Source organism: Phascolarctos cinereus, unplaced genomic scaffold (assembly GCF_003287225.1).
Source record: "Phascolarctos cinereus isolate Bilbo 61053 unplaced genomic scaffold, phaCin_HiC Scaffold_9;HRSCAF=440, whole genome shotgun sequence".
NCBI classification, from domain to species: domain Eukaryota; kingdom Metazoa; phylum Chordata; class Mammalia; order Diprotodontia; family Phascolarctidae; genus Phascolarctos; species Phascolarctos cinereus.
Genome location: NW_027556402.1, coordinates 80,493,470 through 80,518,328, shown reverse-complemented (window position 1 = coordinate 80,518,328; position 24,859 = coordinate 80,493,470). Strand labels below are relative to the sequence as shown.

At 38.0% G+C, this 24,859-nt stretch overlaps 1 protein-coding gene and 1 pseudogene across 1 annotated transcript in view; both read left to right on the top strand.

The window, feature by feature from the left end:
• GALNT7 (polypeptide N-acetylgalactosaminyltransferase 7) overlaps window positions 1-24,859 on the top strand; it is a 195,179-nt gene that overhangs the window by 57,340 nt on the left and 112,980 nt on the right.
• Window positions 10,727-11,803, top strand: LOC110215975 (SUMO-activating enzyme subunit 1 pseudogene; annotated as a pseudogene).

The following is a 24,859-nucleotide window of genomic DNA, read 5'->3' as shown; positions in this document are numbered from 1 at the left end:
TTAAAAAATGAAACATGGTACAGTTTCGAAAGATGAGCCTCCCACTTACACTGATTTTTTTTGAGGGGCTGGGGGTGGGGAGGAGAGGAGGCATAACTGCATCTTTATAAAATTAATATGTCACTTTTTTTTTTGCTCCATGAAAATTTGATAAACTTCAAATAATTTCTGGTTTGGAGAGGAAGTATTATATCTAGAAGTATTGCATGGACCAGTTTTCTTTGAGGCAGCTATGGATAGAGCACTGGGCCTGGAGTCAGGAAGACCTGAATTCAAATCCAGGTTCAGTTAATCACAAGCAGTGTGATCCAGGGCAAGTCATTTAACCTCTGTTTGCCTTAGTTTCCTTATCTGTAAAATGGGGATCATAATAGCAGCTACCTCCCAGGTAGGTGTCGTGAGGATCAAATGAGATAATAATTTTAAAGTACTGAGCACAGTGCCTGGCACATAATAGTAAGCACTATATAAATGTTAGCTATTATTATTCCCACTTTCTGTAAGACAGCGCTGAATAGACACTCCTGTTTACCTTAAAATAATAACAAATGGAAATGTTGCTTCTGGGAAACAGGATAATAATAGTTCATATTTATATAATGTTTTCACCTTTGGAAAGCCCTTTACATTTGATTCCCCCAGTAACCCTGTATGTGCTAGGTGTGATTATTAACATCTCCATTTTATAGATGACAAAACTGAAATTAAGGAAAGTTAAATTACTTGCCTGAGGTCACCCAGCTAGTAAATATCTGAGGTGGGATTTGAACCTGGGTCTTCCTGATACCAAATCAAATGTTCTCTCCATCATACCACCTGGCCTGGATTGAGAACCCTTAAAATAGCTTTCAGGATCTAAGGGATAGTGGGGTGCAGCACATTCATTTTTACAAACTGAGAAACTAATGCCAGAAGGTCAGTGACTTGGAATATGCTTCAGGTCACTCAGCCACATAAAGGCAGGTTAAGACCATGAGTCTGTCTCATATTGCTCTCTCTCCCCTGAGATACGAGGTAGGTTTTGCGGAGAAGAGGAAACTTGAAATTTTCTCAGCAAGATTTAATGTTGAATTGCAAGGACCAACTCAGGCCCTGAGAAACATTTTAAATATTAGGAAACTGATCTTCAGATAGAAAAGAAAAGTTTAGTAAAGGCCCAAAGATGATCTTAAAGAAAAATTAAATATAGTTAATGCCACTGGGTACAATTTCTTGATCTAAACTAAGTTGGATTGCATTTGGAAAACTATCAAGTTTAATTAATGATTCCTTAGGTGCTCCTGGAAACAGAAGCTCCACTTTTTTTTTTGAGGCAGTCAGAGCTAAGTGACTTTTACCCAGGGTCACAGAGCTAGTAAGTGTCTGAGGTTGGATTTGAACTTAAGTTCTCCTGATTCTGGGACTGGTGCTCTTTCTACCATGCCACCTCGCTGCCTGAAGTACCCACTTTTTAATACCAGTATCTTTGCCATAGTATTGTAGGGCTCTGAATCAAAGAACATGACAATTTCCAAAGAATTGAAGCTTACATAATCCAGAAAAGCAATACAGAGGTGTTTGGAGGATATAAGCAATTGGGTCTTATCACCAACAAGGAGTTAATTGTACAAGAAAGCTGACATTTTGATAGAGCTACAGTGGTGTCAGGAAGACCTAGGTTTGAATCCCACCTCTGACACTTACTAGCTGTATGTCCCTGAAGAAGTCTCTGTCTTTGGACCTCAGGTTCTTTATCTTTATAATGAGAGGGCTGGACTCAGTGTGACCCTGGGCAAGTCACTTAACCTCTGTCTCAGTTTCTTCATCGTAAAATGGGTATAACAAGAGCGCCTATTCCTATCCCCCAGTGTGGTTGTAAAGATAAAATGAGATAATATTTGTAAAAGTCTTTAGGACAGGGCCTGGTACATAATAAGCACTATTATCATTATTATTATTGTTACTCTGAATTTGTGAACTTATAATGCGATCTGAATGGAAAAACAGATGGGCTGGTGGAATGTGTCAAGTATCAGAACAGAGAGAGAGTAATAAAGAGCTTAGTGACCTTTAATCTACTACTATACTTCTGAGTGATTTGGAGCAAATTCCAAGTCAGTGACCTCTCAGGATTAGTTGCTCAGTTTTCAAAATGAACATACTATTTTCTTCTGTGCTGTGAATTTTGTAAGACCCTCTGAAGGGCCGGTGTGTATGAAAGGAATGCCCATATTGGTGAAATCACAGATCTTTTGGATTCCAATCATGATTGCTTGATGCCAAGCCTTATTTTCTATGTACTACAAAAATAATGGATAATTTGGTCAGATTGTTACCCTTTGCTATTGCTTCTCAGATATTTTGAAGCAGTTGGAGAAACAACACTTAGCTAAGAATGAGAAAAATTTGGGTCTGTCCCTTGCTAAAATTTGGTCTGACCTTAGATTTGTCATATGAATCAAAGGCACTTAATATATTGTAAAGTTTAAACAAATGTCATCTATGACATCTGCTCCTTCAAGAGCCCCAGGAGAATCAGATAATGGAAGGAGACACTCCCTGTTCCTTTGAACTTAGACTGGTGCCTTTCTTTGGCTTCTAGATTTACAGACTACTCCTGAAATAGAGTCTTCTTCAGGACCTCCAAAAATCTCAACAGCTGTGTAGCATCTTGGGAAAGGGTTTTAGAAACCCCCCAGAATGGTGCTAAAATTTCTTAGTGTGTTTACTTCAAGAATCTAAAAGCTTATTAATTGGGAAATACATTGTAATTATTTTGTTTCTTCGTTTTTTAAAAACGCATAGGTGCATTGCAGTCTATACCACGGGTGAGATTATGGATCCATTGAAGGTATATGTTATCATTACACCTACAAAATGTTGAATAATGTGTGTAATAAAGTCAAGAGGAACTCACTAACCTTTATAATTGACTAACTTAATTTGTAGACAGTAAGTTCTTCCTATGATGTGAAGGAAATTTGCATATGAAAATATACATGACATTCTTTTAAAAAAAAGTTGTGGCACAGGAATGTAGTGGAATGTTACTGTGCTATAAGAAGCAATGAAAAGGATGAATACTGAGAAGGATGGAAGCTTATATGAACTGATGCAAAGTGAATGGAATAAGTAGGACCAGAAAAACAATATGTACATTGGCTGCAACATATTAATAGAAAGAAAAATGACAACAAAACCTTGAAACTGAATACTGTGTTTGGTCCCCCCCCCAAAAAAAAACCCCACAGATAAGGCATGTCCTCCATTCCTTTGTGGGACTGTTGGTGGGGAACACTGCATAATAATTCCAAACTTTTTGATATGTTGATTAGCTTTGGTGAACTGTTTTTACTATTCTTTATAAGGGATGGCACTCTGGAGAGGGATACTTTGGGAAATGTAGGTGATGTAAAAATAAAAGGTATCGATAAAATTTTATCTTAAAGATAATTTTTTTTAAAACTGCGTTTCGCTCATAGGTATTTAGTGGGCTAATACCGGTCAGTGTTGTCAGATTCATAATGGGCTTTAGAGTCAGAAGATATACCTTAGGGGGGGACATCTAGATGGGTGGCATTAAACTCAAATAGAAACAGGGGCCACTAAACCATGCCTAAGGATTCCTGCAGGGGCATACTGACTTAGAAAACCACATATTAACATTATCTATATTGTATTGTATTTTTATTTAGTTAAATATTTCCCAATTTTATTGTAATCTATTTCAGGAGGCACGTCTGCTCGGTCTGTGTTTGATGCCCTCTGATGTAGACCTGTTGGTCCAGATGCTCTTTAAATCAGCTTGGAATTAGGCAAGAAAAGTGATTAAAAACTATTTATACTCTTGACCCATCAGTCTCATTATTGGACATATGTCTCCCCAAGGAGATAAAACGATTGGAGAACAATGTCTGATATATCTCAAAATACTCATAACAACACTTTTTGTGGTAGAAAAGAACTAGAAACAAAGTGGGTGCCCTTCCTTTGAGTCCCAACTAAAATTCCACCTTTTTTAGGAAGCCTTTCCTAACCCCTCTTAATTCCAATGCTTTCCCCCTTTTAATTATTTCCTATTTATCCTGTGTATAGCTTGCTTCATATATATTTGTGTGTTGTCTCATCCACGAAAATATAAGCTCCTTGAGGGCAGGCACTAGCTTTTGCTTCTTTATTTTATATCTCTGGTGCTTAGCACAGTGCCTAGCACGTAGTAGGTGTTCAGTATTTATTGAAGGAATGAATGAATTGGCTGAACAAACTATGGGGGCCAAATGTAATGAGATTTTGTTATGTGGTAAGAAGTAATTATGAGGATATAAGAGACAAGGTGATATATGGTACACTTGGAGTCAGCAAGATTTCGGTTCAGTTCTCACCTTTGACATTTATTAGCTGTTACCGCCAGCAAGTCACTTAATGTTTCTCAGGCTCAGTTTCTTTGTTAAAATAAGGGGATTTAATTAAATGGCTTCTAAGGTCCTTTCCAGCCCTAAACTTACGATCGTAAGACATTACGTGGGAAGATTTCTATGACCTGGAAAGGAATGCAATAAGTAAAACCGAAAGAATATACAGTGAAGAGAATGTGGATGCAAAGAAGTCTTAGAGACCTAAAAACTAGGCACAGCGTCCTAAAACAGAAAATGGAACAGTCTTCCTCCCCTTGGCCCAGAAGTGAGAAGGGACTAGTAGGGCTGAAAGTCAGCATTGTCAGACATCCTTGTCAGATATCATTGTATTGTTGTTTTAGCTTCACTGTTTTTCTTTGTTATGGAGGAAGAATTCACTTCTGGGAGAGGTGCTTTTTTACCAGATATGACTCTCTCTCTGTATGTATATATATGCATGTATGTATTTATGTATGTGTATGTACATGTATACACACAGACTATATACACACATACACATATACATATACATGGCATCAGAGTCCTCTTCCTTTTTTTTAATTACTGAGGTAACTATCTGCACAATCCCTGTCAGAATTACTACAAATTCCAAAATAGTGGAATGTAAATTAATGAATGTTTTGTTGTTTTTAATTGGGTCCCTGCATCTAGATTTTCAAAAGATCAATTGGGGATTTCCTATTCTTGTTTTAAAAAAAAAGGTTTTCTTTTAACTTCTTAAACCTAACTCATAAGGGTCTTTTAGGGCATTTAAAATATTGCTTGATTGACAAATCTTTGACTGGCATCCAACTTTTCTTAGGAATAAAGCCGTCACATAATGGGGTTCACTGCTACTTGCGGCCTTTAACAAATCACCTTTTGACCATTCATCAATTACATTTGCTTTCTTTGAGGTCATTATGCAGTTAGGTTGGTTGTATTGTAGCACTTTGAGGGTTATTTTTCCCAAGGGATTAGTGATGGCTTGCCACAGATTGAATGGACTATTGCTAACTAAGTTTACTTTCATGTGTATTATGCTTAAAGCATTGTAAAAGTATAATACATACATGTAGAAAACTTGTCCATGGAAAAGCTTGGTTCTGGTTTGTCTTGTCACCTACTTTGTTCCAAATCTTCTACTATTTATGATAACACTATTAAACAGAATCTGGAATCCATTAGCCAGAGCCCGGGGCTAATGAGGTTGTAGTTTTGGTTCTTGAATGTGGCATATGGCCAGGTCTTCTTTGTTTCATTAGGCTAAAAACCCAGCCAGCTTTCCTATGAATGTGACCCATGGTGGGTCACACAGTGGGGACAGAGTTTGAGAGTGTGACTGGCTTGGCACATCACAATTACTGGAAAAAAACAACTCAAGGCAAAAATGCCCTGATGATATTGGATCAGTAACATCATCTTTATATATGAAGGACAGCACAAGTGGACACACAGAATGGTCTTAAGGAAGGAAACAAGCATTTATTAAATACCTATTATGTGCTAAGTACTTTATGAACCACACAGCAACCCTGTGATGCTGTTATTATGCCTATATTACAGTTGAGGAAACTGAGGCAGACAGATGTTAAGTAACTTGCATAGGGTCACACAGCTAGGAAGTGTCTGAGGCTGGATTTGACCTCAGGTCTTTTTGACTCCAGGCTCAATACTCTCTGAGAGGTGAAGAAATTCCCCCCAAGGTTATAGGGCTAGTGAGTGGTAGAGCCAGGCCTTTAACCACCAGGTTCCCTGACTTCCAGTTCAAATTGCCTTTTCCACACTACATTTCAAGTGGGCAACTTCAGTTACTCAAATTGTTTCAGATCTCAGAAAGGGTGACAGACTTTCTATTTCAGCCTAACAGTTTTCTACAAAAATGAATAAACCACACAGATGTAATTTCAAAATGGGAGTTTTCCACATGTAGCATTGTAAAATAGTCATGAGTTCCCCCTCAGAGTCTAGTAGCAGCACCAGAGACTTATGCATAACACTGTTTTTCATTATGTGAATGATAACTAAATAAAGAAGTGGTTGATTTGTAATTCATATTCATCCTTCAGCCTTTAGACCGTATCTATTCATGCAGAATCTATACATAGTTAAGACCAATCTGAATATATCTGCCGGTGGTAGAAGATGGTTTATTGGATAGAGTATAAGCCTTGGAGTCAGATACATCTGACATAGATGGTGGTTGTGTGACCATGGACAAGTCACCTAACCTTCAGTACCCCAGGATGCACTCTGATATGGTTTAAACCATAAGTCTGAAACAAGAATAACAGAAAAAAAAACCCAAACACCCAGTAGTACAACTTTCATCAGGACTAATCATAGCAAGGATATCTAGCTGTATTTTTCTTGTCTTTTTAAAAAAATTATTTATTTTTAGTTTTCAACATTCACTTTGGTAAGATTTTGAGTTCCAGATTTTTCTCCTTCCCTCCCTTCCCCACTCCCCAAGACATCATGCAATCTGATATAGACTACATATGTACCATCATATTAGACCTATTTCTACATCAGTTATGATATCAAGAAAAATCAGAACTAGAGGAAGAAACCATGGCAAAGAAAAAAGAGAGTGAGAGAGATAAAATAGTATGTTTCCATCTCATTCAGACTCCATAGTTCTTTCTCTGGATGTGGAATAGCATTTTCCATCATGAGTCTCTTTGAATTGCCTTAAATCATTGCATTGCTGAGAAGAGCTAAGTCTGTCAGAGTTGGTCATCACACAGTATGTATGATGTTCCCCTAGTTCTGCTCACTTCACTCAGCAGCAGTTCGTGTAAGTCTTTCCAGGTTTTTTCTGAAATCTGCCCATTCATCATTTCTCATGGAACAATAGTATTCCATTACATTCATGTACTACAACTTGTTCAGGCATTCCCAATTGATGGGCATTCCCTCAATTTCCAATTCTTGGCTACCACAAAAAGAGCTACTATAAATATTTTTGTACATGTAGGTCCTTTTCCCTTTCTTATGATCTCTTTGGGATACAGACCTGAAAGTGGTATTGCTGGATCAAAGGTTATGTGCAGTTTTATAGTCCTTTGGGCATAGTTCCAAATTGCTCTTCAGAATGGGTGGATCAGTTTACAACTCCACTAACAATGCATTAGTGTTCCAATTTTCCTACATCTTCTCCAACATTTATAATTTTTCTGTTTTATCATATTAGCCAATCTGATAGGTGTGATATGGTACCTTAGAGTTGTTTTAATTTTCATTTCTCTAATCAATAGTGATTTAGAGCATTTTTTCCCCCATATAACTGTAGATAGCTTTAATTTCTTCCTCTGAGAACTGCCTGGTCATATCCTTTGACCATTTATCAACTGAAGAATGACTTGTATTCTTATAAATTTGACTCAATTAGCAGAGACTCTGGCTATAAAAATTGTTTCCCAGCTTTCTGCTTCCCTTCTAATCTTGGTTTATTGGCTTTGTGCAAAAACTTTTCAATTTATTTTAATCAGAATTATCCCTTTTTCATTTCATAATGTTCTCTATCTCTTGTTTGGTCATAAATTCTCTTGCTCTCCATAAATCTAACAAGTAAAACTATTCCTTGCTCTTCTAGTTTGCTTATAGTATCATCCTTTATGTCTAAATTATGTATCCACTTTGACCTTATTTTGGTATATGGTATAAGATGTTGGTCTATGCCTAGTTTCTGCCACACCCTTTTCCAGTTTTCCCTGCAGTTTTTATCAAATAGTGAGTTCTTCTCTCAGAAGCTGGAGTCTTTGGGTTTATCAAAAATAGATTACTACAGTCACTGACTACTGTGTCTTCTGTACCTAACCTATTCCACTGATCTACCATCCTATCTCTTAGCCAGTGCCAAATAGTTTTGGTGATTGCTGCTTTATAATACAGTTTTAGATCTGGTACAACAAGGCCACCTTCCCTTGCATTTCTTTTCATTAATTCCCTTGATGTTCTGGACCTTTTGTTCTTCCAGATGAATTTTGTTATTATTTTTTCTAGCGCTATAAAGTAATTTTTAGGTAATTTGATTGGTATGGCACTGAATAAGTAAGTTGATTTAGGTAGAATTGTCATTTTTATTATATTAGCTCAGCCTACCCTTGAGCAACTGGTATTTTTCCAGTTTTTTAGATCTGACTTTATTTGTGTAAAAAGTGTTTTGTAATTGTGTTCATATAGTTTCCTGGGTTTCTTGGCAGGTAAACTCCCAAATATTTCATATTGTCTCTAGTCATTTTAAATGAAATTTCTCTTTCAATCTCTTGCTGTTGGGCTTTGTTAATAATATATAGAAATGCTGATGATTTATGTGGGTTTATTTTATATCCTGCAACTTTGCTAGAAATTGTTAATTATTTCAAGTAGTTTTTTAGTTTAAAGATTCTCTAGGATTCTCTAAGTATAGCATCATATCATCTGCAAAGAGTGATAGTTTTGTTTCTTCATTGCCTATTCTAATTTCTTCAATTTCTTTTTCTTCTCTTATTGCTAATAGCTGTATTTTTTCAATGCTTTATATAGGATCTATGTTAGGATCATCAGATTTGGGTCTTCCTTCAGTTCATAAAACCTCACTGAAAGAAGGTTGCTCCTATTATCCTAGGACCCTGCCTTTAAAAGGAAATGTGCCAAGGGTGCCACTGATAGTTTACAAAATGCCATCCTAGAGCCATCAGGCTCCAGAAATTTCCCTGATTAAATTTCATAATAGCCTTAAATTCTCTGACTGAATTGCTTCATTAAATCTCTCCCTGGCTTCTGGGGACAGAGTGGGAAGACAGATTTCACTTAAATTCTAATACCACATGTCATCAGATGGGCTTCTCTGAGATTCATAACAGGTCCGGAAAGATAATAAAGATTGATTGTGGGACACGGTTCATCCCCAAATCTTGGCATAGATATCATATGTAGAAAGGAAGCCATTTCACTTGTGACTGAAATAGACATTTCTAGTATAGAAAAAATAGGACTTATTAAAACCCTTCCCAATATTAAAGGCCTGAATAGATTTTTCTTCACAAAAAAGATTCCCTCGATAATTTTTTTCTTCCAAAATTGATTTTGTGAAAGAATCATTATTATGGGCAATGTGATGCTATCCAGAGGCATAATAATTTAGTGCAACAGGGAGCCTAGGAGACTGGGTTCAAATTTGGTTTCGGATTCATACTGGCTGTGTGACCCTGGACAAGTCACTTAAGAGCACTTTCAGAGCTCTCTAAACTGGTGTTATCAAATTCACTTAGAAACAGTGTCTGCTAAATCATACCAAACGATCTGTGTGCAGCACATATTGACTTAGCAAGCCACATATTAATCTGATTCAGGCTACACTCAGGAGTACTGCCAGCATTAATAGAGCCTCCTGCCCCTGTATTTGGCACCTCTGTTCCAGACAACATTAGTAGATGAAGTTTCCTCATCTAGGAGGTCTCTATACCAGAGGTGTCAAACATGCCGGCCAGGGCCCACAACCCTCCCTAGAATGGACTGAATCAAATTTAAGTGTAGTTGAGAAATATTTAGAAAAATAAGCAAAAATATAGTAGAACATAGATAATGTTCATAAGTGCTTTTCTAAGTCAACATATGGCAGACAAGGATCATGGTGAAGGATCATGGCCCTTGCTTTTATTTGAATTCGGCACCACTGCTCTATACCAAAGAAATTAATTCTTGTGTGTCTGTGTGTGAGAGAGAGGGACCTTTGCTATATGAAAAGTTTCCAGTAGCTACAGTTCTGGATGTAGGAAAGGAGTGTTGTTGAAGAAAGTTTTGTGCTTGTAGTCCACAGGCAGCCACTCAGGTGGACTTCACTACTTCGATTTCTTTATCACTTTTTAGTTTGAACGTTGCTGTTTGCATCATGACAATTTGGGAAAGAATAAACATTGCACTTGGTGCTAACCAAAACATGATAAAATAAAACATGTTTGGAAGACTTAGCTCTGCAGTTCATCTTACATTCATTCTCTTCTTATAGAGGAGAAGAAGATAATGGATTCTCTCAGCTGGCCATTGGTAGTGTCCCCAGGAAAGGATAGGCTTGTTCATAAGAAGATGTTTCTATGGTTTACACACACACACACACACACACACACACACACACACACACACACACTCTCTGTCTCTCTCTGTCTGTCTGTCTCTCTCTCTGTCTGTGTCTCTCTCTCTCTCCATCTTTAAAAAACCATTCACTGATTCTAATTCTACTTCTGATTGCCCCAATCTGGAGCTAATTCCAACACAAGGGGAAAGGGTCATAGCCAAAATTTGTGTCAAGAAACTGTTCAGGTAAAGCAAAGAATACAAGTAATCAATATTAGATTCCAAGTGTGGTCCTTCTGTTAGCAATCCTCTGAATGAATTTGTGGATTATTGCTTTTGAGGGAGGATTGGTTTAGATTATGGAACCATTGAGTTTATCCTCTGGCCAGAACCGTACAGAAGCCTCTTTGGAATAAGCACAGAGCCTCAATCCCATGGTGGATGTGAAGGTACACAGAGAATATAGAAAACAAGCCTGAGACTTTCTTCATACAATTTGATGCTGTGTCTGACCTGCTGCTCCAGGGATGTCTTAGTTAAAATTGACCAGATTTGTATATAAGTAGCATCAAGTTCCTAAGTGGGGATGTTTTGGTCTACTGTGGATAACATGTTTGCTAATCTGGGAGAGCATGAGTTTGTGAAGGAGAAAACCAAAGTCCCCAAAGTAAGCCCACGAGTAGAAGAAGGATCTGACACTAAGAAGGCAAAGTTGGAGGCCATAGAAATGACAGTGGTCAAAAAGAAAATGGTTTTCTGTCCATTCAAGGAGGCTCTGGAGGTGGACTGGAGCAGTGACAAGGCCAAGGCAGCCTTCAGATGGACCACTGGAAATAGTGCTCCTGAAATTCCATACAGATAAAGGGCAGGACTCTCAGTTTGATAATTATGGTAAGGATTCTGAGTTGCTGCTTCAGATCCAAAATCATCTGCTGAAGTCCCTGAGGGTGAACCCTAATCTCTTTCCTGATAACTTTGTCAGCTGCTGCTTCTCGGAGATGGTACCAGTTTGTGCTATTGTTGGTGGGGTGTTGGAACAGGGAGCTGTAAAGGCCTTGTCTCAGAGGTACCCCCTCTTCACAACAACTTCTTTTTTGATGGGCTTAAGGGAAATGGGATTGTCGAGTGTCTTGGTCCAAAATGAAAACAAGCCTAGGTTTCCTGGATGACCTGCGCATGCCATCAAAGTCCAGGTGAAGGCCCCACCCCAGTGTCCCAAAGAGAAGAGCCTTTAACATTGGGATGGGATTCAGCAGGTGTGCTTCTTGCAGTCATTAACAGACACTGGTCAATACAAGGGGGCTTGCAGATTGACTGTTAGCATCTCAGTATGATTCTGTACCACGTTTGTCCTCCCCAGACAGAGGCCACTGACCCCATCCCAACCATGCTTTCTTCCTTTGTTGTATTCCTTGGGATGCATCTCTGGAATGGGCAGGGCGGCCTGTGCCTTGGAAGCTCACCACCCTGTCCTTATTCCCTATCTGAAGTCACGGAAAGAACAGTCTGGCTTCAGGTGGGAAACAGGCTGGTCCAGGGGACCCAAGGTTCCAAATTTAGGCAAGTGCCCTAGGGAAGGGAAGACACCAGAGCCTGGCACAGGGCGTAGCAATTTAGTTTAAAACTTCTTTATTGGAGAGTCCAATTCAAATTGGGGTTTATTCCTGATTTCTCTTAAGCCTTAATCACCTACTGAGTAGGACATCACTCTGTTCTTAGGCTTCCCAAAGGGATTTCAGCCCTTTAATCATTGTGACTGACTAGCAATTGCAAACATTTTGAGGAAAATATTTGAATTTAAAAGTCACCCCATATAAAGGGCCAACCCAGTGCCTGCTACTGAAGGCAGCATTACATAAACTGGCAGAATCATTCACATAGCCTCTTTAGACAGGACTTTCTTGCATTTTATATGGAGGTTTGGGGGGAGGGTGCTTTGTTTTTTTAATGATGTGTTGTTCTTTTGACTGTCCTAGAATGGCAGCTGTTGTATTTTACATGTTATCTATATTTTCCTGGATTCTGAAAAACATAATAAAATTAAGTTGGTTGCTTCTGGGCTAAAAAAGAACATTCTAAAATGATTGTTCCTTATCTAACTAGATTTGCAGGTGACTCAAATGAGTTTTGTAGCTTATTCACAAGAATCATATGCTATAGTACATTGTAACAAACATATATGAAAGGATTAATGTATGCTAAGAGTAATAGAGAGCTTGGACAAGACACCCTCAAAAATTAAGTAATAATAGCCAGCATTTATGTGTAGCATTTTAAAGTTTGCAAAGCACTTTACAAATATTCTCTTATTTTATCCTCACAACAACCCTGGGAGGCAAATGTCATTATTACCCTATTTTACAGATAAGGAAACAGGTCTGTAGGGATTAAGTGACTTGCCCAGGGTCACACAGCTATTAAGTGTCAAATATCAGAGTTGATTAAGGAGAGGGAGGGAAGGAGACAGAGAGAGAGAGAGAAAGAGAGAGACAGAGAAGAGAAAAGAATATTGATCAAGTGCTTAGTATCTGCCAGGCCCTGTGCTAAACTCTGGTAATAGTAAGTACTCAGAGATGCTTCTGATTTCATGGAACTTACATTCTAAAGAGGGAAGACAGCACAAAAATGGGTGTAGGAGAGTAGGGAGGGGGAGAATACCTGCATGAGGACATAGTGAGGAATCAACCAGAAAATGACATGGAGGCAAAATTAGGCGAAAGCTCACCCATCAGAGCTGGGGGAACCAGGGTTCAAGGTACCAGTGAGGAAAAGATGAAAGGTCAGATACCGACACAGGGAAGTAATAACACAAAATTATATGCTAAGTACATTAGGGAGTTACAAAACAAAGTGTTATATGAAATCTAAGGGGGGAGGTGGTGACTGATAAGGGAATGGGGGAAGAATTTATGGAGGAAATAGCATTTAAGTTGGACTTAAAAGGATGGCTAAGTCTTTCTGTTACATTTTGAGTTATGAACTGTTTCTCTCCCTCCCCACCCTGCACTAGAGAAGGCCACCATTTAATGCAGATTTATAAATATATGTAAAACCATACTACATGTATTTCTATTTTTCAGTTCTTTCTTTGGAGGTGAATAGGATCTTCCTTCATATGTCCTTTATAGTTGATTTGAGTATTTATAGTACTCAGAATGACTCAGTTGTTCACAGTTACTCTTTGAACAATATTGCTCTTACTGATATAACGTTCTCTTGGCTCTATTCACTTCACTTTTCATTATTTCATGCAAGTCTTTCCATGTTCTTCTAAAATTAATTAAGCTCATCATTTCTTATAGCACAGTAGTAATCCATCACAATCATATAGCACAACTTGTTCAGCTATTCCCCAATTGATGGACATTCCCTCAATTTCCAGTTCTTTGCCACCACAAAGAGAGCTGCTATAAATATTTTAGAACATACAGATTCTTTTCCTTTTTCCATGATCACCTTGGGAAACAGACTTAATAATGGTACTGCTGATGGCTAAGTCTTAAACGGGTGAAGAGGGTAGGACATTCTGGGCTTGAGAAACAATATAAGCTAACACATAGGGACATGAAGAAACAGTTAACATTGGGGAAGTAGAAAGAGTAGCCTAGTCTGGTTGAAATATAGTGTGCCAAAGGGGGAAATTCAAGATGAGGCTGAAAAAGGTAGAGGGGTGCCTGATTGTGGAAGGTCTTGGAAGCTAGGAATAGGAATTTCAACTTACTTGGTGGTCCATAGGGAACCACTGAAGATTTTTGAGCAGAGGAGTAATATGACTAAATCTATGTAAGAAAGTAAGTTTGGAGGAGGGAGAGAACAGATATGGTAGACCTAATGGCACTTGGCGCTTGACCCAGTGCCTCCTTTAGAGGGTTAAATTTGTAATCAAACCTTTCTTGAACCTGGGTTCAGGTCTCATCTCAGACACTGGCTCTGTGCCACGGACAAGACACTGAGCCTGTTTACTCACCTGAAAAAAATGGGAATAATAGTAATAATAATAATACCTGTAGTAGTACCCATTTCACAAGATGATGGTGAAAATCAAGTGAGATGATGTATTTGGAACACTCAGCAAATCTTTTTTTTTTTAAGGCAATCAGGGTTAAGTGACTTGTCCAGGGTCACACAGCTAGAACGTGTCAAGTGTTTGGCCTGAGGCCAGATTTGAACTCAAGTCCTCCTGACTTCAGGGCCGGTGCTCTATCCACTGCGCCACCTAGCTGCCCCCATCACTCAGCAAATCTTAAAGAATTTTTAGGATTATATGATCATATACCTTGGGCTGGGAAGGGCCATAAAAGTCCTGTCATCTAGTCCCCTCGGATTACACATGAGGAAACTGAGGCTTCTAGAGGCCATGCAGTTACAGCAGTGGAGTTCAGATTCAGAACCCTGGTCCTCTGACTCCCAATCCAGCATCCTTTCTGCTGCACAGAGAAGCCCTGCAGTAGCACTCTGAAGAACAGACTACTGTAGATATCATTATTGACAATTCTTTTTTAAGAAGTTGAAAGGAAAAGACAAAAGATAGTTTTAGCATAGGATCAGAGCCCCAGAATGCCTAGTTTTGAAATCGAGCTTTGATTCAGATGACTCACTGATATGAGCGGGCTGCCAAAGGAAACTCTTGGCCTCCTTCACACATGCAAAGAGCTAGGTTAGTTATACTTACCTCTCTGTGAGGATGAATCCATTGATGTCTGTATAGTCCTTTGAAGATGAAAAGTGTTCCTAGAAACTTCACAACCCTGCCCCTTCTATGTACAATGACTGGTGTTTCAGACTTAGGCAGCTACTGTTTAGAGAGACTTATTTTATTCCTACCTGGGTCATTTAAGATATGTCACATGTAGCTTTTTATTCCTTCTTGAAAAGGATACAGACAACACTCAAATAAGTCTGAACCCATCTCATTTATTTTTATTTTATTATTTTATTTATTGCTGTTTTAGTAGGACATTTAAGAACTTGTAGGGAGTGATTTTGGCTTGAATTTTAATTAAATTGCATACCCTCCTTGAAAGACTCAGAGCCCCTTTCTTTAATCTCTAATATTGGTGCAGCATTTTGTCTTTTGTCAAAGCACTTTTGTGTCTTTCATTTCATTTAATCCCCTCTAATAGCCCTGTAACTTAGGTGTAGGATTTGTTTGCCCATTTCACAAACGAGGAAGCTTGGTTAAGTGATTTTCACAAAGTCATACAGTGGTGGTATGGGATGAGAAAGGACTTCTGACTTCCAGCCCAGGGCTACATTCACGTGCGTGTTTCCTTCTCAATTTCCAACAAGATAAAATTTCGAGAATGAAGTTTACCCAGTGTGTCAGTTTTATGGCTCAATGTGTTTTTGGAAATATTGTCAATGGCAATTCAAAAAAATTAAAATTCCCATCCTTGTAGTAGTAATAATTCAAATTAATTCTGTAAGCAAATCGTATCTAACTGGTGTTCCTTAAAGTGGACCGACTGATTATGTGGAGAGTGACAGTATAAGCAGTGCAAGATGTCTGTGAGCTTATGGAATCATAGCTAGAAAGGGGGAAAGAGAAAGGGCATCTAATCTAACCCCATTTTACAGATGAGGAAATTGAGGGCTAGAGAAGTAAAGGTATTAAATGAAGCAGTTCTAGGATTCAAGGCGAAGCTCTAGCTCTCATTCCAAAGCTTTGGCTATTGCTCATGTTACTTAGCTTCCAGATAAAACTAATTCATTCGAGTGAGTTTAAGGTACTCTGAGAGTCACTACCCTTGGTACAGATTCTAATCATGGACAGCTTTTAAAGGCAGATAGCAAATATACTTTACTCATAATTCAGTTAATGTAAGTTTATGATAGTGGATGTTTGTTCCTCTAATTAGGAGGTAGGATTTTGAAAATAAGCAAATCAAGATGTCTGGACTTCTTTAGCTTTGAGGAGAAGTATGCATTCTATTAACTTATCAGAGACTCTTGTTATCTAAGCATATGAAATAAATCATTTTTTCATGTAGAATGATTGAATTATAGAAGTACACAATTTCCATGAAACTCTTCATTTCATCCTTTGGGGATATAGTTTATACGAGAGCGGCTTTACCATGCATTTAGACAATGTTCAGGCACCTTGAATGATTGGCAAACCAGATTTCCAAAATGGCAGTGGGACCATTTGGTAGCCAGTGGTCAACAAACTATGCATCAGTGTGCTAGCATATAACCAAGGAAGACTTCTCCAAATACTGTCATTTCTTGATATGGTAATTGGTATTTATTACAATAAGTTTTAGGTGTAAGATTGGCCTGAATAACATTAATATTATTATTAATAACACTTTATATTTTATGGCACTTTTTTCCACTTTTATTGCGAACGTAACAATCATCAACAAAAACATTTCCATACTCATAAAACAAGATGGATTTGTAGAAGAAAAACTCTGTACTCTGCATTTTAACCAATCATATACAAAATGCTTTGTAAACCTTACAATGCTATATAAATGCTATTGTTAATATTATTCTAGGTAGTTTATTAATATCTAAACGTGTGTTTGAAGAGTGCCTTCTACATAATTAGAATTCTCTCTGATCCAAGCATTTTCCACTTGTATATTATAGTAATCTTGAAACAAAAGATAGTTCTTCAGCAAACAGAGTTTAAGCTTAGGGTCATTAAAACAGAATAGTAATAATATTAATGCAGGTGCCCCCTTGGAGAAAATATCCTTTGGAAGCCAACTCTTCCTCTTAAGCACTCCCACTGAGGATTCCTCTTTCATTCTGTTCCAAGGTGAACAAAAAGATAGTTCTTCTAATTGAATTAAACAAAGAGAGTTTCCTATTTTAATCTGGTCACTACAGGCAAGGCTAAATCTCTTAGTTTTAGGGAATCAAGATCCCTAACTAATCATGAAATTGGCTTTTGGTCAGAGGGTGTCCATATCCCTAAACCCCAATTAATGCAACTAGAAAGATGTCCTTCTACCTTTTATCAGGTGAGAAATTGTCTTCTAAAGAATATTTTAATCAAAGTTATAAACAAGAGTGGGAATCATTCCTAAATGCTTCTATTGAATCTCAACCAAAGGTGTAAATTAGGCACAGATTGAATGAAAGCAGAGGAAATGTCTTGTGATTGGTTAAAGAGAAGCAGAAGAACTCAGGTCTTCCTAACTCCAGGCTCAGAGTCCCATCCACTGTACCACCTAGCTGCCCAGTTAAAGAAAAGACTGACAAGATTTCTCTTTCAGAATATCCCAAAGGCTTCAGATTAGGGCAATTTAAAAATGCTTTCTTAGTATTTCTAAAAGAAGCTGAGATAGAACCTTTGCTTCCACAGAGTTTTGTTTCATCATCTGTCTTTTAAAGTCAGAGTTGTTCACTGTTTTGATCCCACTGCTATTTTAGGAATCTAGTTTATAGGTCATTCTTCAATGTGCCTGAACAATGTCCAAATGGATGGTAAAGCAGCTCTCATATAAAGTATACCCCCAAAGGACGAAATGAAGAGTTGAGGTCTTTCAAATTTATTTTTCTTCAGGTTATTATGGTAGTCATCATGTGAATTGTTCCATTGGTTTTGTTCCTTCCACTCTGCATTAATTCGTATCTTTCCATGTTTCTCTGCACCCATTATATTTTTCATTTTTTATGGTGCAATAATATTCCATTGCATTCATATACTTCAAATTTATTTAGTCACTTCCCATTTCATAGACATCCATTTTGTTTCCATTTCTTGGCTACAATAAAAACTGCTGCTGTAAACATTCTTATACCTATGAATCTTTGGACTCTGTGTTTTACCTCTTTGGCATACTGCCAGGTCTAAGGATATATACTATTTAATGATACTTTGAGCATAATTTCAAATTATTCTCCAGAATGGTTGAAGCAATTTATAGTTTTACCAACACTGCATCAGTGTTGCTGTCTCTGCCTTCAGTAATTGCTTTTTTCTTCCTTTTGTCAGCTTTGTCAATCTCATGGGGTTTGAGAGTGAAGGGAACCTGAGAGTTCACTTTAAGATTTACAAAACACCTCTCAGCTATGCTGCAAAGTAGGAGGCACAAGTATTATTTTCCCCATTTAAGAGATTACTTGCCTGTGGTCACATAGCTAGTAAGTGATGGAGGTCTTATGACTGGTATTAATACATTTTCCCTTTTGCTACACTCCTCAGATACTTTGAGTGATGAGCCCTCCCATTATCCATCCATTTAGAAAAAAAAAAAGAGTTGTAGACTTTTGCTTTGATAGGAAAGTCAGTATAGTATAATGGAAAGTGCATGGGATTTAGAGATAAAAGACCTCACACCAGTGTGACCTTACCTAAATCACTTCCTTCCCCTGGAGGAATCCAAGTTTTCTTATCTGTAGTAAGGGAATTGGACTAGATGGTGACTTTCCTTTTCTAAATTACGATAGAATCCTAAGGATTCTATCATTTCTTTCCTTTGTTTCCTGGGCAGAACAGAAAATAGAGAGGAGGAAGTGGGGTTGATGACTGAAGAAAGGGACATTTGGAGAAGTGATGGGGAAATAAAGGAGTAGCCTGGGGTGCAAATAAAAAGGTAGGGAAAGAGTGTAGGGGCAGAGATATGTCTAAAGAAATGTGTTGCTACTGCCAGCAAACAAGCTGTTTAGAACTTCACAGCTGAGACACCCAGAACCCCTATGAAACTTTGCTGTTATTCCCCATAGAACTTCAAAGGCCATGCTGGAAAACATATTATCTTAGAAAACAATGTTGTGTTTGCTTCTTAGAATAATGCTTTTCAAGACAAATTTGAACTTCAGAAACCTTCTTTCTTATGATTTGCAAGAGAAGGGGAAAGGGGTTGCACTAAAATTTTTTGTCATCAAACAGAATTGTTAACAGATTTTTTCTGAGTCATTCCTTTCCCCATTCTTTTTCTTTTTCCTGGGGCAAAAAAGTTTGTACATTAGGAAGTTTGTTCTTTTTGCTAAGTTATCACAAAACCCAATGGTTTTCTTACAATCTTTGTCTCATCAGATGCTGAACTCTTATCTTTTATGACATGGGTATTAACTAGGACTGTTTTGGTAAATGTTTAACAACTGTTTTTCCCTGGAGGAAAATGCTGTATGACACACTTTTAAGTTTAATCTGCATTATTAGTATTTTTCTATGGCAGTCAACAAAACAATACATCAAGCCCTGATTTGTAGTATTTGCTGATTTCTAAACTGTAGATGTGCACACTGAAAATTTAGCAGTCAGCTCCCTGGAACCAATATGAGCCAGCTCTCAGGCTCCACTAGTAGTGACAAATTTTCAAGTGCAAAAAAAAAAAAAGTCAAATTAAAAAATATACTATTTCAAAATTCTGTCTTAAGAGACTGCTTGCTGGGCACACCTTTCCCCCTAAAATAAAATTTTAAAAAACTACTCATATGCACACTAATAGCTTTTATAAGAGCTTGAAGAAAAAGGAAAAGAGACTTTATATTGACACAGGTCTGAGACATCTTCCAACCAAGCGGGAACCATGATGGATAAAGTGCTGGGCTTAGAAATAGGAGGACTGGAATTAGAGAATCCTTCCTGATATTTATTAGCTTTGTAACCCTTGGCAAGTCCCTTGACCTATATGTGCCTCAGTTTCCTCATCTGTAAAATAAATGAGTTGGACACCATGGTGCCCAGGGCCCCTCTGTGACACAGAGTTTTTTCAACCATCCTGCCTGCCTATGATGTTAGGATTCAGAAAGTCATTTAACTTCTCTGTCTGTTTCCCATATGTCCCAACAGCCTGTCCTTTGCCTGAACTTTGAGATGTACATAAGGCCTGCAGGCTCCCCTGTGCCATTGCCTCCACAGAGATCCATATGCATCTCCTCTTGGCCCTTATTTTAAACCAGCCCTCAAATGCCTAGAAAACTCGGTGTCAGTAACAATCCCTGGCCATAAACGTTAACACTCCTATTTTCTCCCTAGTCTCCTGGCCAAAGGAAATGAACTCTGCTCAAACAATAGAAAATGCTTGGCCTTTCCTTGGAATCCAATCAGTTGGTATACTGTGTAACCTGCTCTTCATTATCTTTTTGCCTTTTTAGTGTTGCCAATCCTCTTTGTTGGAAGAATTCTAAATTTCTTAATACCTCTGGGCTCTAGGGTTTTAAAGGGAATGGTTACTCAGCCAATTATTCAGTTAGAATCCTAGCTAACTACTTGGTTATGCTTCCTTTTAGATGCAAATCAATGGGATTTGATGAGTAGACTCTGGGAGTGAGCTAAGGGAACTTAAGGCTAAACTGCTATTATTTATTTAAACCCTTTCTCTGACTTAGAGTATTTGGGTTTAAAGTGGGCCTGCACAACAGATGGCCCTCAGGCCGCTTGTGGCCTGCCAAGCGATTTCAGGTGTCCTGCGGAAAAATGTGGGGTTGTCACTGTGCACTCTCCTGTTCGTCATGTGACCGACCCATGGCAACCAACCATCGTCAGTCTGTCTCTAGTCACTTATGTACTGTTTACTTTTTTTTTTTCTGACTGTGCTTGTGATGTTTCCTGTGATTACTTCATATTTAATTTGACCAGTATCCAAAAGGGAGACTTCCCTTTTCCTGAGAAATGTTGTAAAGTGTCAGAAAACTATACAGAAAACTTTACAGGTACAGTCTGAAAAAAAAAAAGACTGTGCTTTTTGAAGGCAGCTGCAGACCATATCTTTTAACTTCTGTTTATCCCTTATAGCTTCTAGCCTGGCCCTGATAAAAATTTGTTGTTTTAAAGTAGTCTTATTTTAATTTCATCTTGAAAAAATTTCTGCCTCTGCCTTGCCTAAACTTTTTTTTTCAATTAACAAACATTTATTATTTATTTTCTCTCCCTTCTAACTAACCTTCTCCCCAAAAAAACCTCTTATGAGAAATAAACATAGTCAAGCTAATCAAATTCTTACATTGAGCCTATCCAGTAAAGCATGTCTCAGTCTGCATTCGCTGTCTGTTACATCTCTGTTAGGAGATGGGCAACATAATTCATCATCAGTCCTCTAGAATTATGATTGGTCACTGCAATAGCCAATATTCTTTAGTTTTTCAAACTTATTTGTCTTTATAGTGTTGATGCTATAAATGTAAGTTGTTCTTCTGACGTTGCCCTCTTTGATCTGCTTCAGTTCATATGTGAGTCTTCCCAGGTCTCTGAAAACATTCTTTCATCTCTGTTTTTTTATAGCCCAGTAGTATTATACTGCATTCATATACTATCATTTGTTCAGTCATTCCCTCATGAATGAGCACCCTGGTAGTTTCTAGTTCTGTGCCACTAGAGAAAGAGCTGTTAATAGGTATTTTTGACCACATGGGTCCTATCCCTCTCTTTAATCTCTTTGGAGTGTAGGACTAGAAAGGGGGGACATGATGCTACTTTGCATCATGGATCTAAGTTGTGGTTAAAAAATCTGCCAGTGAATCATAAATTCTCAGAGTAAGGGAATATAGAGATTATCGAGTCCAGGGGTTCTTAACTTGGGGTCTGTGAATATGTTGTTTTTTTAATCTTTTCATAACTATTTCAAAGCAATTGATTTCCTTTGTAATCTTTTTTTTTTTAATATTTAAAACCATTATTCTGAGAAATCCATAGGCTTCAGCAGAGTTCCAGAGGGGTCTGTGAGACAAAAAAGATTAGCCTAGCCCCCTCCCATTTTACATTTGGTTAAACTGAGGCCCAGAGAAAGGGATTGACTTGCCATAGGTCTGACGGTAGAACTAAGGTTCACTGATTCCTCCTCCCCAGTGCTCTTTCCACTAAACAACACTGCACCCCTTGCTTTGGATGAATGCTAAGGTGCAGATATTGGTAAATTAATGTAGATTTCACACTAACCTAGACCATACTAAGTGGTCTCTCGAGATGGCTTCCAGACAAATTTACAGATTCTCAAAAGGCTGGTAAATTCAAAGCTAAGTTTGACCTCTCAAATTACAAGTTAGCATGCCTTCCTCAAAAAATACTTTGTGAATAAAATCAGTTTTCCCAGTCTTAGTGTGGTACACCAAGGCAGTTTGCAAATGGAAATTCACAAGACCTCACGGGTCTTCTAATCATTGGATTATAGATTTAGAGTTGGAAGGGATCTTAGAGGTCAAGTCCAACCCCTTCATTTTACAGATAAGGAAACAGAGCCCAGAAAATGAATTGACATATTGCAGGTGGTGGGATTTGAGCACAGGCCTTTGTGATTTCAAATTCAGGGTCCCCTCTACTCTGCTATGCTGCTTCTTCAGTCTCTTCCTTTTATAGATGAGGAAGCTTGAAGCCCAGAGAGCTTGTAGCACAGCTAATAAGAAGATTCCAGGCCAGAACCGAGTCCACAGGTCCTTTTCATATATTTTGAATAAATAGCTGCATGGAACCCCTTCTTAGTGTCATTTTTAAACAATATATCTCCTTTACTTCATATTTATTTCCTAGGATCATAGTGATCAAAGGAGAAAACATAAACATTAACTTTAAGTATTTCGTAAGTGACAACTAGGTGGCACAGTGGTTAGAGTACTGGGCCTGAAGTCAGGAAGACCTGAGTTCAAATCTAGCCTCAGACACTTACCAGTTGTGTGACTCTAGGCAAGTCACTTAACCCTGTGTGCCTCAGTTTCCTCATCTGTAAAAATAACCTGGAGAGGGAAATGGCAAACCGCTCCAGTATCTTTGCCAAGAAAACCCCAAAATGGGGTCATGAAGAGTCAGACAAGACTGAAACAACTGAACAACAAAAAAATACCAACTGTAATTCTTTAAAAAACTAAATTGTGGAGCTGCCTTGAAAGTACCTTAGAGATCATCTAATCCAGTCTCTTCTTAATGACGACAATAATAGTAATAGCTCACGTTTATATAGCACTTTAAGGTTTGCAAAGCACTTTACACCTTAACTCAGAAAACCAAGGACCAGGAAGATGGGTGATTTGTCCGAGGCTATACTGCTAGTTCAGGGTAAGACTGAGACTAGAACTCAGATCTCCTAAGTTCAGGTTATGAGTCCTTTGTATGATACCACACATTCTTCAAAGCCCAATTCTGGGAAAGTTTGCATCATAGGATTTTAGAGATGGGAAGAACCTTAGAGAGAGACCATCTAGTCTAACCCATTTGGGTTGTAAAAGAGTAAACAAGTCTGAGGAGGGTGTGAAGTGACATCATACAGGTTGGTATTGCTAGTGCCTCTCTTCAGAGGGGAAAGATTAAACTAATCACCGTTGTGAAATAAAGGATTAATCTAGAAGATTCATGGACGTTTTTGCCATTTAAATGATTTCAGCCTATAAAACTAAGTACTTGATATAACTTCTCTCTTTAACTAGTGCAGTTTGCTCTTCATTTCAAGTATTTCCTTGCATGATCAGGTGAATTGTCCTTGTCTTTCCCTTTTCTTTGAAAAATTAAGATTACTTTCAAAAAATTCTGTAGTAGGTTTTGAGGTTATGTGTACTATATGGCTAAAAACTACTTTTTGTCACATCCTGCCATTTTCCTGGAGCTAGAAGACATTGGAGTATGTTGTCACTGGTTATTGGTACCCTTTGGTATCCGAATTAGCTTTTGGGAAGATTTTGTAGAAGTAGCACTGCTTTTTCAGTACCTGTTTCAGTTAACAACATACCTTTTGTTTTCAAACTTCAGAGTTTATTATTAAGATAAAATTTTCTTTTCCTATGGAATTATGGAGGCTTGACTCAGGTTTTAGAATTTTCTGCATAATCTTAGAGGTAGACATCTGTCAATATAAAAAAGCTTAAAAACTCCCAAATTGCCAGATTTCCTGAGAGAGAGAGAGAGAGAGAGAGAGAGAGAGAGAGAGAGAGAGAGAGAGAGAGAGGGGGTGGGGGGGAGAAAGAGAGATTAGAACAACCTCATTCTACAATGCCTATTACATTTGGAACTATTTTTATTTCACATATTATTTATTTCAGTGTTCTGAGCCTTTAAAAAAATCCAATTTTCTAGTTTAGTCCTAGTAAAGAGATAATATATGGGGGAGGAGAGGAAGAATAATAATCGTAAAAATTGAGTGGAAAATGCCTTTTAGGAATAAAGGGATTAATTACTATTTGCACTTCTTCACTTGCTCTTATCAATACTTTGGATGTTGTCTTCTGAAGGGAACTGTTGTTGATTTCTCTAGTCACATCAGCCCATCAGGACAAAATTTATACCCTAGACTAAAGCCCTGCCAAGGAATCAATAATACTAGACCAGTGACAGTGATTAATTTTTTCCATTCTTCTATTCCCTCACCCCTAAACTAATAAATATAGGACTCTTTCATTTTGAGCAGCAAAGGGAGAGGTAAAATAATTGAGGTCTTTGATTAGACTTGTAGGTACAGTGTATTTTGTTTATCTCAATTTCCTCTTGGTTTCAGAGGGCTATCAGACACAGACTTCCTTCTCCCTAAGTTTATGAAGCTACC